Raw genomic sequence first — 17381 nt, 5'->3', positions numbered from 1 at the left:
AAGGAACAGCAAGAGCAAAGGCTCAGAGGTGAGGCAGGAGGGGCTTTGTAGGGGGGAAGGGGAGTTCACCTGCCTGGGACATGATGTGTGTGCAGGGGAGTAGGAAGGGATTGGACTTTAACAGTGGAAGGCCAGGCTGGGGAATCTGGACTTTTTCCTGTATTACTTAAATGCCAGTGAGAGTGTGGTGCCTTAAAATGGTTTCTTAAATACCCAATTATCAGTCCTTATAAAATTCGGAATGCTTGAAATAGTGCTTGCATCTTTTTTTTTTTTTTTTGGATAATGAGGTGACAGTGCTTAAATGTTTTAAAAATAAATTCTCTTGAAATCATTACTATAAGTCTGTTTTTTTCAGATCCTCCTAATGTGGTATGTGTTTTGTTCTAAGTAGCAACACTGTCTTTTTTTTTTTTTTTTTTTGTCTGTCTTTATTATTATTATTATTTTTTTTGGCACACGGTCCGTGGCATGTGGGATCTTCCTGGAGCTGGGATCGAACCCGTGACCTCTGCATTATCAGGCGGATTCTTAACCACTGCGCCACCTAGGAAGCCCCAACACTGTCTTTTTAAGAGTAGGAAATATAAGGCATAAAGGGGTGTGCTGAGAGACAAGAGAATAATTTTTTCTCTTGCAGCCAATTTGTTGAGATGAAAAATCTTTGTATTTCCCAATTTCATGAAAATAAAAACACCTTCTATAAAAATTAACTTTAAGGACATGAGGGCAAATAGCGCCCTTGAGTCTTGGAGAGATCAAACTGGTACAGAAATTGTCCAAACACAGAGAGTTATAGAGGCCAGGAATGCTGAAAATGCTGAGTGTTACAATTAGGAGGTGGACTTGGGAATCAGACATCTGAGTTCAAACCCCAGCCCCACCATCCACCAGCTTCTCTGCTCACTTCTGATATCACAGATCAACAGTTTTACCTCTGATCCTTTGACTCTGCCACTTCTGCTTTCCATCAGTGACCTGTGGACCCCCCCTCTACTCACCTTACATCCCATGGTCTGTTGTGTCATCTCTCTCATCCCTCTTTCTCACTCTCCTGCAAAACCCAACCCTGGTTAAAATCAGGGTTGTCCAGGCATAACCCTGCACTCCCCACCAGACACACACACACACACACACACACACACACCCACACAGCTCTGATAATATTAAATTGATTAATCCCCCTGCTGCACTGACATTCAGCACTCTGGCCAACCCTACCACGTTTCCTAGAAAATTCGTTCTCTCACTTTCCTGGGTTATTATTCCACACCTTTATCTCTTTGCTCAAACCTCCATCTCTTTGCTGAAACCTCCAAAGTCCCCTCCTGTCTCTCTCTCTCAGCCAGTGATCTTGCTGCTGATTTCGATAGGAAACTAGAAGTAGTCGGAAGAGAAGCATCTCATTTCCCCACCACAAAATCCTCCTGCGTTGGCCCCTACTGCTCTTCCTCCAACCCCTCTTCTTTGCTGTGGATGAGCTGTGTGTGCTCCTGGCTGAGGTCCATTTCATTTCCAACCCACCAGATCCTCTGCTCTTGCCTATTTGGAACTTTGCTTCTACAGTATCCTCCCACTAGCTTCATCAAAGTTCCTCTTTTTACTGGATCATTCTTATTATTCAAACATTCTATAATATCTCCATTCTTTAAAAATACCCTCCTTAATCCTGTCTCCCAGCAGCTTTGCCCCACCTCTCTGTTCCTCTTTAAAGCAAAACTCTTTGAATAAGTTATCTGTTCTCTCTGTCTCCGATAACTTACCTCATACTTTCCACCCCACCCTGCCTAACATGTTATTATGAACATTTTCAAACATACAGAAAGGTTGAAAGAATTTTAAAGTGAACACCCATATAACCACCACCTAGACTCTACAATTAATGCTTTGTTTTGCTTTAACACGTATCTTGTCATCTATTCATCCTGGGATCCTTTCATCAATCCAGCTTAGGTTTTGAATGCATTTTAAACTAAGTTGCAGGCATCAGTACATGCTGTCTAAACACTTCAGTGTGCATATTATTAATTATTCAGTAGTTGTTCATAGTGCTTCTCTCTTTGGAGGTAAAATTTATATACACTGAAACACAAATCTGAAGTGAATCACCCTGGGTTCTGACAAATACGTACACCACCTCTGCAGTCCAAACCCTTACGAGCTATGCAACATGACCATCCCCACAGAAAGTTCCCTCATGCTCCTTCCCAACCAATCTCCAGCTCACCCTCCCATCTCCTGCTGGAGGCAACCTCTGTTTTGATTTTTCCCACCATGTTTAATAATTCGAATCACGCAGTATGCACTCTTTTGTGTATGTGCTTTCACTCAGCATAGTGTTTTTAAGATTCATCCGTTACACATGTATTAGTTATTCATGCCTCTCTATTGCTAAGTATCATTCCATTGTTTGACTGTACAACAGTTTGTTTATTCATTTTCCTGTTGATGGATACCCAGACTGTTTTCAGTTTGGGGCTATTATGAATAAGCTTGCCACAAACAAACACAAAAGTCTTTTGTGGACATAGGCTTTTTTCTTCTTTTGGGTAAATACTTAGGAGTGAAATTATTAGGTCATAGGGTAGGTGCATATTTAGTTTTATAAGAAACTGCTAGAACTTTAAAAAAAAATGGTAGTATTGTCTTATACTCTGACCAACAGTATATGAGAGTTCTGATCGCTCTGTGTCCTTGTCAGCATTTGGCTTTGTCAGTCTTTTTCATGTTTATCTATTCTGGTGGGTATGTAGTGATATCTCATTGTGCTTTTTATATAAATTTCTTTGATGAATATTAACATTCAGTACTTTTTTTTTCATAAATGTATTTATGTATTGGCTGTATTGGGTCTTCGTTGCTGCACATGGGCTTTCTCTAGTTGTGGAGAGCCGGGGCTACTCTTCTTTGTGGTGTGCAGGCTCCTCATTGTGGTGGCTTCTCATGTTGTGGAGCATGGGCTCTAGCCATGTGGGCTTCCATAGTTGTGGCACATGGGCTCAGTAGTTGTGGTGCATGGGATAAGTTGCTCCGGGGCATGTGGTATCTTCCTGGGGCAGGGATCGAACCCATGTCCCCTGCACTGGCAGGCAGATTCTTTTATAAATTTATTTACTTATTTATTTATTTTATTGGCTGTGTTGGGTCTTTTTTGCTGTGCGTGGGCTTTCTTTTTAGTTTCAGTGAGTGGGGGCTACTCTTTGTTGTGGTGTGCGGGGTGCTCATTGCTGTGGCTTCTCTTGCTGTGGAGCACGGGCTCTAGGCACGTGGGCTTCAGTAGTTGTGGCACATGGGCTCAATAGTTGTGGCTCACAGGCTCAATAGTTGTGGCTTGTGGCTCACAAGCTCAATAGTTGTGGTGCATGGGCTTAGTTGCTCCAGGCATGTGGTATCTTCCTGGGGCAGGGATCGAACCCATGTCCCCTGCACTGGCAGGCAGATTCTTTTATAAATTTATTTACTTATTTATTTATTTTATTGGCTGTGTTGGGTCTTTTTTGCTGTGCGTGGGCTTTCTTTTTAGTTTCAGTGAGTGGGGGCTACTCTTCGTTGTGGTGTGCGGGCTCCTCATTGCTGTGGCTTCTCTTGTTGTGGAGCATGGGCTCTAGGTGCATGGGCTTCAGTAGTTGCAGCACATGGGCTCAGTAGTTGTGGCTCACGGGCTCTAAAGTGCAGGCTCAGTAGTTGTGGCACACGGGCTTAGTTGCTCTGTGGCATGTGGGATCTTCCTGAAGCAGGGATTGAACCCATGTCCCCTGCATTGGCAGGTGGATTCTCAACCACTGCGCCACCTAGGAAGCCCGGCAGGCAGATTCTTAACCACTGTGCCACCTAGGAAGTCCACATTCAGTACTTTTCATGTGCTTATTGATCATTAGTTTATATTCTTCTGTGAAGTTCCTGTCAAATCTTTTGTTCTCTCTTTATTGAATTGTAAACCTTCATGATGTATTCTAGATATCAGTTCTTTGTCAAATATATGATTTGCATACATTTTTGCCCAGACTGTGATTTACCTATTCATTTTCCATTTTTTTTCCCCCTACACTGTACGGCTTGTGGGATTTTAGTTCCCTGACCAGGGATTGAGCCCAGGTCCTTGGCAGTGAGGGCATGGAGTCATAACCACTGGAGTGCCAGGGAATTCCCTTCATTTTCTTAATGGTATCTTTTGATGAGCAGAAAATTTTAAGTCTAATTTGTTTCCTTTTCAGTGTATTGCTTTCTGTGTCATATCAAAAAGCTTTATAGTTTTAGCTTTTACATTTAGGTCTATGATCCATTTCAAATTAATTTTTGTGTGTGGTGTGAGATTGGGGTCAAGATTTATTTATTTTGCCATATAGATATTTAGTTGTCTTAGCATCATTTGTTATAAAGCCTTGTCTTTCTTTATTGGATTTCTCTGTCAGCTGGAGAAAATTCAGATGATCATATAAGTAAGGTCTGTTTCTAAGCTCTCTGTTCTGTCTCATTGATCTCTTTGTGGATCCCATGTCAGAATGAGACTGTTTGATTACTGTAAACTTACTAGTCAAAGTCTTAAAGTCAGGTGGTGTAAATCCTCCAACTTTAGTAGTCTTATTTTTTTTATAACTGCTTTGGTTATTCTAGGTCATTTGCATTTCTACACACATTTTGGAATTAGCTTCTCAGTTTCTACAAAAAGCCCAGTAAATGATCGTGATTGGGTTTATTGAACTTATAGATCAGGTTGTGGCAAATCTACATCTTAACATTTAGTCTTTTAATCCATGAACATGGTATGTCCACTTATTAGATCTTTAATTTCTCTCAGCGATGTCTTTTAGTCACAGTCTCATTTGAACCCACTCCATTTAGGTTTTGTGCCCCAATTCCCCTGAAACCACTCTTGTCTAGGTCATCAGTGACCTCCATGCTGCTGTATCCAATCATCAGTTCAGTCTTCCTCTTTCTTCATCTTTCAACTGTCCTTGACATAATTGATCACTATCCTTGAAGCATTTTGTTCAGCTGGCTCTGTCTCCCTGTGCTCTCCTGGTTTTCCTACCATCTCACTGGCAGCTCTCTTTTTGGCCTCCTTTGCTGGATCCTTCTCTTCCTAACATTGAGAGCTCCAAGCCTCAGTCCTCAGACTTCAGTCCTTTATCCATTCTCAGTCAGTCTCATGGTGTGAATATGTTATTTAAAGCCAACCACAATGTATAAAGCCACCAGGCTCCCAATTTTGTATATCAGTCCTGAATCCTGGACTTTATATATCCAAACCCCAGATTTATATATTCTACTTCCTCCCGACCATCATTTGGATATCTAAAAGAGATCTCAAACTTAACCCTTCCAGAATGGAAATCTTGGTTTGCCTCTGAAATGTTTTGCATCTTCTCACTCCCCACCACCCACCATGTTCCCCAGCTCAGTAATTGGTCTTTTTACCTTGTTGCTTATATATCAGTCTTAGAGTCTTCCTTGGCACCTTTCTTTCTTTTACACTCTGCATCTCCCTACATCAGAAAACCCTATTGGCTCTATCTTAGATCTATCTACTTCGTAGCTATTACTCTGTTCCAAGCCACCATCATCTCCACTTGGTTCACTGCAATATTCTTCTAGTAATCTTTCTCTCAGTCTAGTCTGTTCTTTATACAACTTGAGTCACCTTTTAAAATATTACAGCATTTCACTTTCCTGATTAAAACCTTCTAGAGCCTTTCCATTATATTTAGGGGGAAGAAAACCTATACAATGGTTTACAAAGCCTTACAGGATCAGACTTCCCTGTTCACTCTCTGACTTCATCCCCTTCTGTTGCTGTTTCTTTCACAATACTCTGACAACATAGGCCTTTGTGTGGTTCTTGCACATTCCCAGCTTCTTTTGGCCTCAGGGCCTTTGCAATTTCTGTTTCTTCTGCCTGGAACCTTTCCCCCAGATAATTACATGGCTTTTTACCTTACTTCATTCACATCTCTGCTTAAGTGTCATCTCCTCAGAGGGGCTTTTTCTGACCACCCTATGTAAGGAGGGTGCTATCAGACTTAAATAGTCGTTTAATACGTTTGTTGATGATGATTGTTCTAGGTATGAGAAATAAAAGCGTTTTTTTTTAAACCAGGTGGTATGGGGAGGCTTTGTGGAACACGTGGATCTGGGCTGCCCCTTGAAACATGGGGGACGATTTTAATCCTTTATTGGCCATCAGGCAGAAGGGCATTGAATGTGGGGCAGTGGCATAAACCCAAAGTGGGGAAAGAACGAGGGGAGTTGAAAAATGGAATAGATCAGTTTGGCTGGAGGGAGAGGTCTTGTGAGGAAGCAGTTTGTGAGCAACACAAAGAAAATGGGGTGGGAACGAAAGCAAGTGGCTGCAGGCCACGGGAACTTCCAGGGTGACAGGAAGCCCTTCCTTACTAGGACTGGGCAAGCAAGAAGGAAGTGCTTCTGGGTGGTTAGGAAAGAAGGTAACACATCACAGGCTTCCTGCTGCCGCCACATTCACTCCCTTCTCCCCCGCAGTGCAGGTGGCTCCCAGGGCATTACTCTCTGATACACACATAGTGGACAGGCATGCCCTGTCCACGTGTCCACGTGTCCAAGGAGAGGCAGATGCACGAGGGCAGTGCTCTTCTGTTCCCAGGGCCTGGAAGGCAATTATGAACTCTTTTTTTTATCCACAAGAATTGTCACTCTAGGTGGCTGCGACTAGAAGGCAAGGGACAATTTTCACTATGGGTTCTTATTTTTTAAAAAATGTAAAAAAATAGAGAAACTGAGAAATGAAAAGCCAACCAATAAGCATAATAATTTACGTTTTAATATGCATATTGAGAAATGTTCAACTTGTTTTTCAGAAGAAAATGAAAGAAAGCAGAATATGTCACCCTTAAATATGCTACTTTGGCATATTTATTTTTTTGAATTAAAGTTACTTATACGGGGATATGTGTATAAAAACAGATGATTGAACCTGATGTACCTCCCCCAAAAAAAATAAAATAAAATAAAATAAAATAAAATAAATAATAATAAAAAAAAAAAAAAAGAAAAGAAACAGCCAGTGCAAGAAGGATACTCTGATCCTCCTTTGTCTCCCTGAGAGCAGGAAATAAATCTCCCATGTGAAAGGGATCCTCCCTGTACCAGAAGGGTAGAAGGCATCCATATGCCAGAGACAGGGAATTCAGGGCCAAGAAACTGCGTAAACAAACCTTGTTACTTCTTCACTAATTTGCTATCCCAAGCCCAAACGTCTGTGTTCTGTCAGTTCTTCACAAATTTATTGTTTCTTTTGTCTAAAAGGTATAAAAGCTGCCTGCTCTGGTCACTTCTTTGAATCTCATATTTTTATCAGCTCTCATATGTAGAAAATTAAATTTATTTTTCTCCTATTCTATGTCAATTTAATTATTAGACCAGCCAAAGAACCCAGAAGGGAAGAAGGGAGAAGTCCCCCCCCCCATAAGCATAATAGGTCAGTCACATACAGCCACATTCTCATTGCCATGTAAAAGGAAACATATTATATGAGAAGAAGCCGGAGTAATCTGAACTGATCAGATTATTTTTGAAAAAAAAGTTATCTGGCCAACCATGAGATAAAACTTGCTTTAATGATATAATTTTGTGTAACTGTGCAGCAATCTAAAAGTGTCTGTGTGTCCCTTAAGTTTTTTGTTATCAGCAAGTTAAAAAATAAATGTTACCTTTTGCAGCGTTAGAATAGATGACAGAGCAATTTGTAGTAATTAAGAAAATGACCCTGTAAAAGTAAGAGCATCAAAATAAAGCAAAAAAAGATAAAATACAGATATGAGCCATGACAGATGTGGCAGAATAGGGAATGGATGTGAAGACAATAAGCCACGTTGTCGTTAACACTGTCACAGATTAAATAATGAACGCCCGTTGGTGGGCACAGCCGGGAGAGAACAGAGAGCACATTGTTTCAGCCTATCCGTCTAATTTCAAACTAATTGCTTAAGTATAGGCTTCTGTTCTGGTTATAGCCAGAGGAAAATCAAACAGTTGAAATACTGTAAGTCCTGTAATTCACCCCGATCACCAATCAGAACTAAACAAAAGAGTTTTGAGCAAAGCATCCAAATACATTGTTAGCCCTGCCTGCAAATGGAAGCTTGAAGAGAGGGAGGATCTATTTCTGCACTCACTCTACCGTCCTCTCCCGATCGCGTTCTGGCTCGTGTGATGTGAGGGCTCGGCTTGGCTCGCCATCGCCTCCTCCGGGCTCAGGACCGCGGCTCTGGCTCCGCGGGGTGGGGCGGCAGAGGCCAGGCTCCCCGCCTGGGGTGGTCCGGGGGGTGGTCTTCTCGGGCAGCGGCTTCTCTGGGGTTTCAGGCAGGGTGGCGTCTTGGTGATGAGCTAGTGAGCTGATACCTGTGAAGGCACTTTCTTGACACAAATGAAGGGATTCTGTTTTGATTATCTTAAGAGTGTGGAGTTGGTAGAGTAAAGAACACAAGTCAGAAGCCCTGGGTTTGAACCCTGGTCATCTCCTACGGGGCCTCCCCTTTTCTGAATTCTGTTTTTAAGTGTATTTTTGTGTTTTTCTCCCCCACCCTTAAATCAGACATTCTTTGCTTTTTTGTGTGTGTGCCTGGACCCCTTTGGAATTCTACTGGCGCTAATGAATTCCTTTTCAGATTAATATTTAATGTACTAAATTAAATACATACATTCAAGCGAATAGAATTAGAGGTTCTAGATATTTTTGCCGTAAACATCTTTGCCGTAAAGCAGTCTCACTGCACAACTAATTTGCCGTAAGGCAATTTTGCTGTAAAAGATAAAATAACTGGTTGATGGTTTGGTTTCAACTACTTTAAAGCAACTTGCTGGAAAATATGGTGAAAAGAAAATTTACTGAAGTGTGAAATAAGAGTGTAAAGCCAGACTGCATACTATGCGAGAAAACGATAACATGACCGTTCGCAGATCCTTCCAGGAGCGCAGTCACCCGTCTATCCCGTCAGCACCAAGTTTACCAAACTATGGCAAATATAGCAGAGGCGGCTAGTAACACCCGACAGGCTCTGAGAGCTTTAGTGATCAATTCTTTAGCGCATTTAGATACAACAGCCATCTTTACCAAATTTACCACACAATATTAGAAGTTGGAGGCACAGGAAGAATCAAGCTCCTCCTGTCTCCCGGAAAGAAACGGTTACATGATTCTTGATAAGTTTTATGGAAATGGTGAATTTTTTTTGCTATTTGATCGTGGAGGACATGATGCAGGCAGAATTTTGGTATTTGTCCTAGAACCTGGCTTAGATGATTTGGTGCAATATAAGGACTGTCATGGAGCATTTAAATGTAGTCCAGATATGTATTACTTTACATATATGTTTATACACATTACATGTAGATAAACAGCAGCCTCCCTTGTCTGGCTGGTTTACTTCCAGGAAAATCTGAAGCACCATACAGCAGATTTTTTTATACCATGAAGAACTTATGTCCAACATTAGATCCTGAATCCTCAATGACTGACTTTGAGAAAGGAAGTATATTGCTTTTACTAAGAAAATATTTTTAAAATTTTGTTATTCATTTTTCATGTTTCATTATGTCCTTTTTAATGTCCCTGTTTTATTTTATTTTCATTATTTTATCTTTTATGGCAAAATTGTCTTACGGCCAATTAGTTGTGTGGCAAAACTGTTTGCAGCAAAAATTCTTACAGCGAAAATACCAATCGTGAAAATCAGAATGCATAGGATTACAGAAGGAACAATTAGACTGATATATAGTTATTGGTACACCAAAAAAAAAGTAGTAATATAATATCTACCCTTTTGTTAATGCACTACATACCAAGAGCTAGTGGCAGATTTAGTAACTACTGTAATTTTGAGGTAGTAATGAGTGGAACGATACCTGAGATACTTGCAATACTGTAATGTGATATGAAGGTATCTTTGATTTCTACTTGTGATAAGTCACAGGTATGGCTGATTTTACTGTGAATTATTGCCTGCATGTATAAGTGAAGGGAATGCTAACTTTCAGTTAAAGGACAGTAAAAGTTAAAACAAAAAATTTCCCCATCTGTGTCCTGAATTCTCTCTGAGATCCTCAGATACCCCTTGCCTTAAAACTTCACCCTTTCCTCTTATGCTGTGTGCCCTGTTGCTGCTCTCCAGCTGCAGTCACCTTTATGCTCAATGACTCCAAGCTGTGTACCTCCCCTCCATGCAGGCGACGGGAGCCCCATACCTATATCTTCCGCCGCCCGCTGCACGGCCACACTGGATGGCCCACAGGACCTCACACTCGGCCTCAGCCTCCAAAAGCCAACTCCTCGAAGCTTGTCCATCCCACCCCGTCCCCTCCTGCCAACCTGCTCTTCCTCCTGTGTTCCCAGTTCTGTTGGTGGCATTAACAGCCTCCACGTGGTTCAGGCCCCACACCTAGCTTGAGTGAGTGAGCGCCGCTGTGGCCAGGATTACTGCCCCAGCCTCCTTGATAATGTTCGTGGAAGTGTAGACTTATACATTTTCTTTAGCTGGAATGTCTTCTAAATTTCTGCTTACCCTACAGGGCTTAGTTCCTTCTTACTTCTCTTCCCAACATGCACATCTGGTCACATCATGGTTTAAAATGTGTTGGTGATGTCTCTTTACCTTCCTGATGTGACATCAGAGGACTCCCACCTCTCTCGCAAAGTTTTCTTCTGTTGGTCCCCCAGTCTCCACCAAGCTCCCTATGGTCCCTCCAGTGGCCTGCTCCCCACTTCCCCCTTTTCCTTGGCAGACAGAGTGAGTGCCTTCTGCCTGGGGATCTCTTACTTGTCTTATGGCCTCCATGTCTCAGTTCTGTGACTGCTTGGCTGGAAAGCCTTTCCCAGCCTGTGTTGTCATGAGGACTGTCCACAGAGCAGTTGTTGTTCAACCATCTCCTGCTCCCTTGCATTTGACCAGAGTCTGGCAGCGTTTCACAAGTGGTGTGCACTAGGGAGGACAGTATTATTATTTTTTTAATTTTTATTTTTTGGATCTTAGTTCCCCAAACAGGGATCAAACCCACGCCCTCTGCAGTGGGATCACAGAGTCTCAACCACTGGACCACCAGGGAAGTCCTGGGAGGACAGCATTATTAAAGTTTGTGGTTAGCAGCACTGACTTAAAAGCCGGATGACTTGGGTTCTAATCCCAGCTCTACCACTAGCTCTTTGATCTTGGCAAGGTACTTACCCTTTAGGTGCCTCAGTTTTCTCATCTGTGAAACTGGGATAATAATGGAGTGTTGTAATTTAAATCAGTTAATCTTGTAAAGCACTTTAGAACCATGCCTCACTTACAGTGAGAGCCTAAATATTAGCTATTGTTATTACTTTTAGTTTTAGTTTCAGTAATGTGTCTTACGCTCATTTAAAAGTCACATCCTACCATACTTTCATTTTTGCTGGAGTTTTATTAAAGACTGTTGTGTGATTCGAAACCCAATATTTAACTGTTCTTCATTTCCGTTGAGGTTGATATTAGAATGTCGATTTTAGCAGAAATAATTTATATGAGACAAAAGGAAATACTTTTTGAAAGGAAGATAGGAAGAATCCTGGAGATTCAGGCTGTTAACAGAACGATGGAGACACCATCCCATCAGCAGGGAGCAACGTTGGGGATTTATCCATGGTTCTTCCATTTCAGAAGTTATGTTGATCTCATAGGAATTTTTCTTGCAGCCCTTTGGGTAAAGGAGAAATTAATATTATTTTTACCAGAGGATTTCTCTGGGAATGCAAATCATTATATAAGCTTGCAAACCAGATCCACGTAAGATGATTTTGAATATAATTACTTTTTTTTGCATGAGTATTTTCGTATCCTCTGTAAACATTCTTCTCTGTGGGAAAAAACTTTCCATAATTCCTACCACACATCATACGTGACATTAATGTGCCCCTATCACTGATCTTTCCTTTTTTCTTCTTGTGTCAAAGTAATATTTCCCCTGAGGCTTATCTGTTTCAGCCTTTCCTTGGTTTCGCCACCAGGTGGGGCACTGGCTCCTTTATAAGGCGTGGGCCACCGGGCTTGAGGCTGGTTTTCTCCCTGAGGTCTGCTGTCTTGCTCCCCCTCATTCTGAAGTGACCCCTGGAGAAACTGTTAAGCCCTGACCCTGGGAGTGGGTGTGGGAGGCCAGGAAGGTGAGTATTAGATCTGAGGGAGTTTCAGGATTTTTCATTCCTGATCTTATTGAGCTAATATGCTAATAACTTATCTTTCATAGGTTTTGAAAAACTTGAATTTTACCGGAAATACATGTAAATCTACTTGGCAACAAGTGAATCAAGTTTTCCTTGGAATATTTGGTCCCTTTATGGCTCAGAAGAAACATTAAATTTGGTAACCTTGACCGTTATGTTAAACAAAGCTTATGTAAATAAGATAGAAATCATGGAAACAAGAATTAAAACTGCTCTTGGCGTTGAAAACTAGGGGAAAGTTGTGTATACTGTGAACATTTTATGTTAAAAGGCAGAGCATGGGTTTTTATTCTTTCTTAAGCAATACACTGGAACATTATTTTTTGAGATATAAATGCCTTAAGGAAATTATCAATTACATTTTTCTAGGATGAAAAATAAATTTCTTACTTTGAAACCATAGTGAGTCACATTAAGTCCCAGTTTAAAGTATAAAAAACTACAAAACTACCAAAAAGCTTTTTTTATTTTATAATGTAACCTAACTATAGGTGGTGAAATTAAATTACGAGTGATTTTTAGATTTACAGACACTAAGTCAGAATCAGAAGTTAGAAGGTTCTTTGATAAGGTTCCCTCTTAAACTTAATTTTTAGACTTTAGTGATTAATGAGGTTTTATGCTTATTTAATGTATTTTAAAAATCTAGGAATAGTGATAGCATGTGCCTTTGATTCTCAGAAACAGTAACTTCATGTGGTTCCTCTTAGGCAATGTGAAATTATAGTGCTATATGTTCCATCACTACCACCACCAATTTGGGCAACAATGTAAAACTCATTTCATGACCCTGGTGGAGGGCAGACTGTATTCCTCTTGTTTAAAATGCATGAGTCACTTTAATACAGTGTCTGAGGGGTGAGAAGGGAGTGAGAGTGCTCTTTGTTTAAGTTGATGTGTTACAGTTTTCTTGGGCAACAAGTACAAAAATGAAGCCTGAAGCCTTAGCTTATTCTGTATGTGTGAGTTTTCTCATAGCAGCCCAGTGTCTATTTAACATATGGGAGTGGTTTCAAGTTCATTACTAAAGTTTATAGGCTAAAGTGCTTTGTGGGCTTGGCTATGACTTAAGTTGCCTTTGGGGAGTCGGCCAGAAACGGGGCTTGGGAACAGACTGCTTCCCCTGTCCGTGGATTCACGGGGTAGCCAGTTTTTTCCCTTCTCAGCTATCAGCTACTTTGGCGATCAGTTTCACAGCAAGGATTCTTTCCTTAAAGCAATATGAAGCGACTACTTTCACCGGGCCAGCAGGTTTGTAAATAATGTTTTGAACTTTCTGCTGCATGTGTCAGATTTTCTCTCTGTCCTCACGGGGTGATGACATGACGGTCAGCATAGCATTTGTGCTGTTGCTGCTTTCTTTTAGAAAATAATGTGAGTTCGTTGATCCTACGGAGGTCTGCGGGCTATGGTTCTCATAATAAATGCATTGTTGGACAATATTAAATGCAGGTGGAAGTCAAGAGCAATGGCATTTATGTGTTGGGTGTGCAGCCTAGAGATTTGTACTTGTTTGTATGCATTTTCAGTTCCTTTTTTTCAGAATTCCTTTCTTTGTATCTCCCCCATTATATCTTCTAGGAATAACTATGATTTTATACAAGGTTGATTTTACTTTTTGGAACACGAGGCAGCAGTGCATTGTGTCCGCGCCAGTGCTGTCGTCCCTCACACGCTGGTGCATGTTTGCCTGATGCATGGTTTTCTCTGGGGCCCATAGTTACAAGGAACAAGAATATCATTTTAATTTTCTTTTTGAAAAGTCTGGCATATTTCTAGAATGCCTCAGAAAATACCTGCGTGACAGCTGATGTGGGCAGTGCACAGGTGGATCAAGCTGGACCGAATCCTTTCTTAGTCATCACTGTTTTTATTCTTAAGTGATTCCTCACGATCCGAGATTACTCTAGGAATAAATATGACTGTCAAAACTGAGTGTGGCTTGTAACACAAAAAGTATCGCTAATAGTCTTGAAGTCAGTAAAGTGAAGTATCAAGAGACTATCTTCCTTAATTTCATTAACTTAGGCATCTAGAGAGCTATTTTACCTTTGTTCACTTGGCACCAAAGCAATCCCCGCGTGAAATTGTTTCACAAGAGTACGTAGTTTGATTTGATGATGTTTTCAAGTTTGCAATATATTTATGGAATATACTGCTTTTGTGTTATTTTATGTATGCTTTAGTTCAAGTTAAGCCCTGGTGTTTTAAAATATGCTAATATGCTTCTGTTATTGCCATTTTAATCTCCTCTTTTTTTCCTGTTGGGAAATACAGTGTTTGAGAAAGGGTGTATTTTCTCTTGTTCTCCTCGGCTTAAAAATATAAAGTTGAGAGAGAAGGGAGACAAAAATAGGTACTTAAAGAAATCTTTGAAGCAATTTGCTAAACTTTAAAGACCCCAGTCCTGTGTCTGCTCAGGCTGAAGTTGTAAAGTTATGGCTGCGTGCCGTCTCAGGATTGCAAAGTTGACTGTACTTTATCCCCCGCAAGACACAATTGTACAGCTGCATTATTGCCCCGTCTCTGCAGATAGTTTCAACAGTAAATCCAAAAAAAAACAGAGATTGCTGTCACTTGCTTAATATATACTAGTACTACATATATGCTATTGTTAATTATTAAATGCTATTAACTTAAAATTTTAAAGAAGACTTGTCAATCTGATTGTAGCTGCTCAATGATTTTAAAGGACAGTGTTAAGACATTTTACTTGTTGATTACATGTTTATGCTTAGCTGGCATAGATAAAAGTCTTAAAAAGCTCGCCTAAAGCTCAGTTTTGTCTGGTAGGCCTCAGTTCCTGTGTTCCCAAGTGTTTCACAGCCTTTTCTTCTACAGAAGAAATCAGATGGTAACAAACCACTACTGATTAGAAACAGAAATAAACAGTGTGGCAAAGGATAGAAGAAGAGGGGAAACTCCCTTAAAACCAGATTTTAGGGTTTTCCCGAAGAATATTCATTACAATAAGGCCTCCTCCAAACATGAGGGGAAAAAAGGACTACAACAGAAATCTGTAATTTGGGATCGAAGCAGATCTTCTTCCTGATTCCAGTCTTGGCACACACATTGCAATTCTTGTTCTCATCCTGCCAGACTGGTTTAGTTTTGTTATATCTCTGCCTTTCGGCTAAAATCAAGCAGAGACGGGCATTTTTCCCATTTCATATCAGGTTAAGCTTTGAGCTGATTAATTTTTTAAAAATCTTTACTGGAGTATAATTGCTTGACATTATTGTGTCAGTTTCTGCTGTACAACAAAGTGAAAGAGCCACATGTATACATATATGCCTATATCCCCTCCCTCTTGAGCCTCCCTCCCAACCTCCCTATCCCACACTGTTAAGTCTTCACAAAGCATCAAGCTGGTCTCCCTGTGCTCTGTATTAGCTTTCCAGTAGCCATCTATTTTACATTTGGTAGTGTGTATATGTCGATGCTACTCTCTCACTACGTCCCAGCTTCCCCTCCCCCTGGTGTCCTCAAGTCCATTCTCTACATCTGATTCTCTATTCCTACCCTGCCACTAGGTTGATCAGTACCATTTTTCTCGATTCTGTAAATATGTGTTAGCATACAATATTTGTTTTTCTCTTTCTGGCTTACTTCACTCTGTATGACAGACTCTAGGTCCATCCCCCTCACTATGAATATTAACCGATTAATTTTTATCCAACATGCTTTCTTGTTAACAGTGAAAAGTCCTCTAGATGCCTCATAAATATAAGATGGTTATGAACATAGTTGATGATCCAGAAGCATGTGATCCTTCTTTTCTTTTAAAACGAATCTGAGTTTTGAAGTTGGAGACAAATCCTTGGGCAAATTATTTTAACACGAATTGGCCCCCACCCGAAACTTCAGGAAGATTGAATGTCAGTAGAAGATAAGGACTCAGAGGAAAGAAGTGAATAACTGGGAGGCATCCTGATGTTAGGAGTGGGTTTTCTGACTGCTGAACCTTTATGATAAATGTTCCCCTGTGGGCTGGTTCCATTCACACCCCAAATCACTCTCATTCCCGCCCACAGTCTTGATCCTCGAGATGCATGTTTGGGGAGCTGTCGGCTCTTGATTTGCAGCTTCTGGCCTTGTCAGACTCATGTATGGTCACCCCTACCTTTTTCATGCCTAACCCACAGAGTTCTTGCTGCTAACCCTGCTCACTGAAGGTGCCGACATGCATGGGTCTTGTGTTTACGTATCAGAAAGTGGGGCAGAAAGCAAGGGAGGCTGTGATGCCACCCATCCCCGAAATTCACTATTTCAGTGATGAGAGTACGTGCTACCTTCCCGGAGGGATTGCAGAGCCTGAAGACAGATTCTGCTCCAGGGCTGATCTGACCATCGACTTCCTCGATTCCCTCTTTCCTTCTGAAGAAGCCAATTTAAGTTTGACCTCTGGCATTTCTGGGGTTGGTGATGTTAGTACTCATGGCAGGCATAGTAGAGGGAGTGGTGATAGTAACTAACACTCAACAACCATTTCCTAAGGGCGGTGCCTGTTCTAAACCTCTTTTTTAATCCTTGCAACAATCCCAAGAGGTCATTTGTCTTTATTATCCCCATTTTACAGTTGATGAAAGTGTCCCAGGGAAGGTACATAATTTGTCCCACGTCATAGCTGTTAGTATTGTGCCTCAGCGGGGTGCTGTGGTGGGGAAAACATGGTATGAGAAGTTGATGTCTTTGGGAAATATCCAATCTTTCTTATTATTGAGCAGCAACGATGTAAATACTGATATCTGTGCTGCTCTTCCTACCCAAGGATGCTGCTGCTGACCGGCTGTCAACCAGTAAGGCATCTTTCTGTGTTCTTTTTTCCACCGGGTGGGGGGTGAGCTTGTACTCTGCTTTCTCACGTGTTTGGCTGGTGACCAGGGGCAAGAACCAGTGACCGATGGCAGAATGTGGAGCTTGCTCATGGTCAGCAAATGAGACCAGTGGTGACCAGTCCCCATGGGGAATAAGCCCATGGCTTCGAAAACTGTCTTTTAACGATACAAGGTCATCTTGGAACCTTTGAGATTTTTTAAGGCTAAAATAATAAAAGCACTAAGGCTCGAACTTGGACCTTTTGATGGTTTAGCTTTAACTTGGCCTGTATGAGGGTCCTCTTCATCCCTGCCCAGTATGATTTCCTGCTGATAATCAAAGCTCTGGTTAT

General features: G+C 41.2%; 1 protein-coding gene across 4 annotated transcripts in view; it reads left to right on the top strand.

Moving 5' to 3' along the window:
- Positions 1 to 17381, top strand: part of PLD1 (phospholipase D1) — a 208444-nt gene that overhangs the window by 29161 nt on the left and 161902 nt on the right. For 3 of the 4 annotated variants that reach the window (XR_009054227.1, XM_057738034.1, XM_057738032.1), the window contains exon 1: positions 13256 to 13462. The exons of the other annotated variant lie outside the window; for it this stretch is intronic. The gene's annotated coding sequence lies outside the window, so the exon portion shown is untranslated. Of the gene's footprint in view, positions 1 to 13255; positions 13463 to 17381 lie in introns of those variants that run through there. 4 annotated transcript variants of the gene reach the window in all.

Source organism: Hippopotamus amphibius, chromosome 6, assembly GCF_030028045.1.
Source record: "Hippopotamus amphibius kiboko isolate mHipAmp2 chromosome 6, mHipAmp2.hap2, whole genome shotgun sequence".
Classification (NCBI taxonomy): domain Eukaryota; kingdom Metazoa; phylum Chordata; class Mammalia; order Artiodactyla; family Hippopotamidae; genus Hippopotamus; species Hippopotamus amphibius.
Note: the sequence above shows the minus strand (reverse complement) of the source record. Positions and strands in the feature narration are given on the sequence as shown.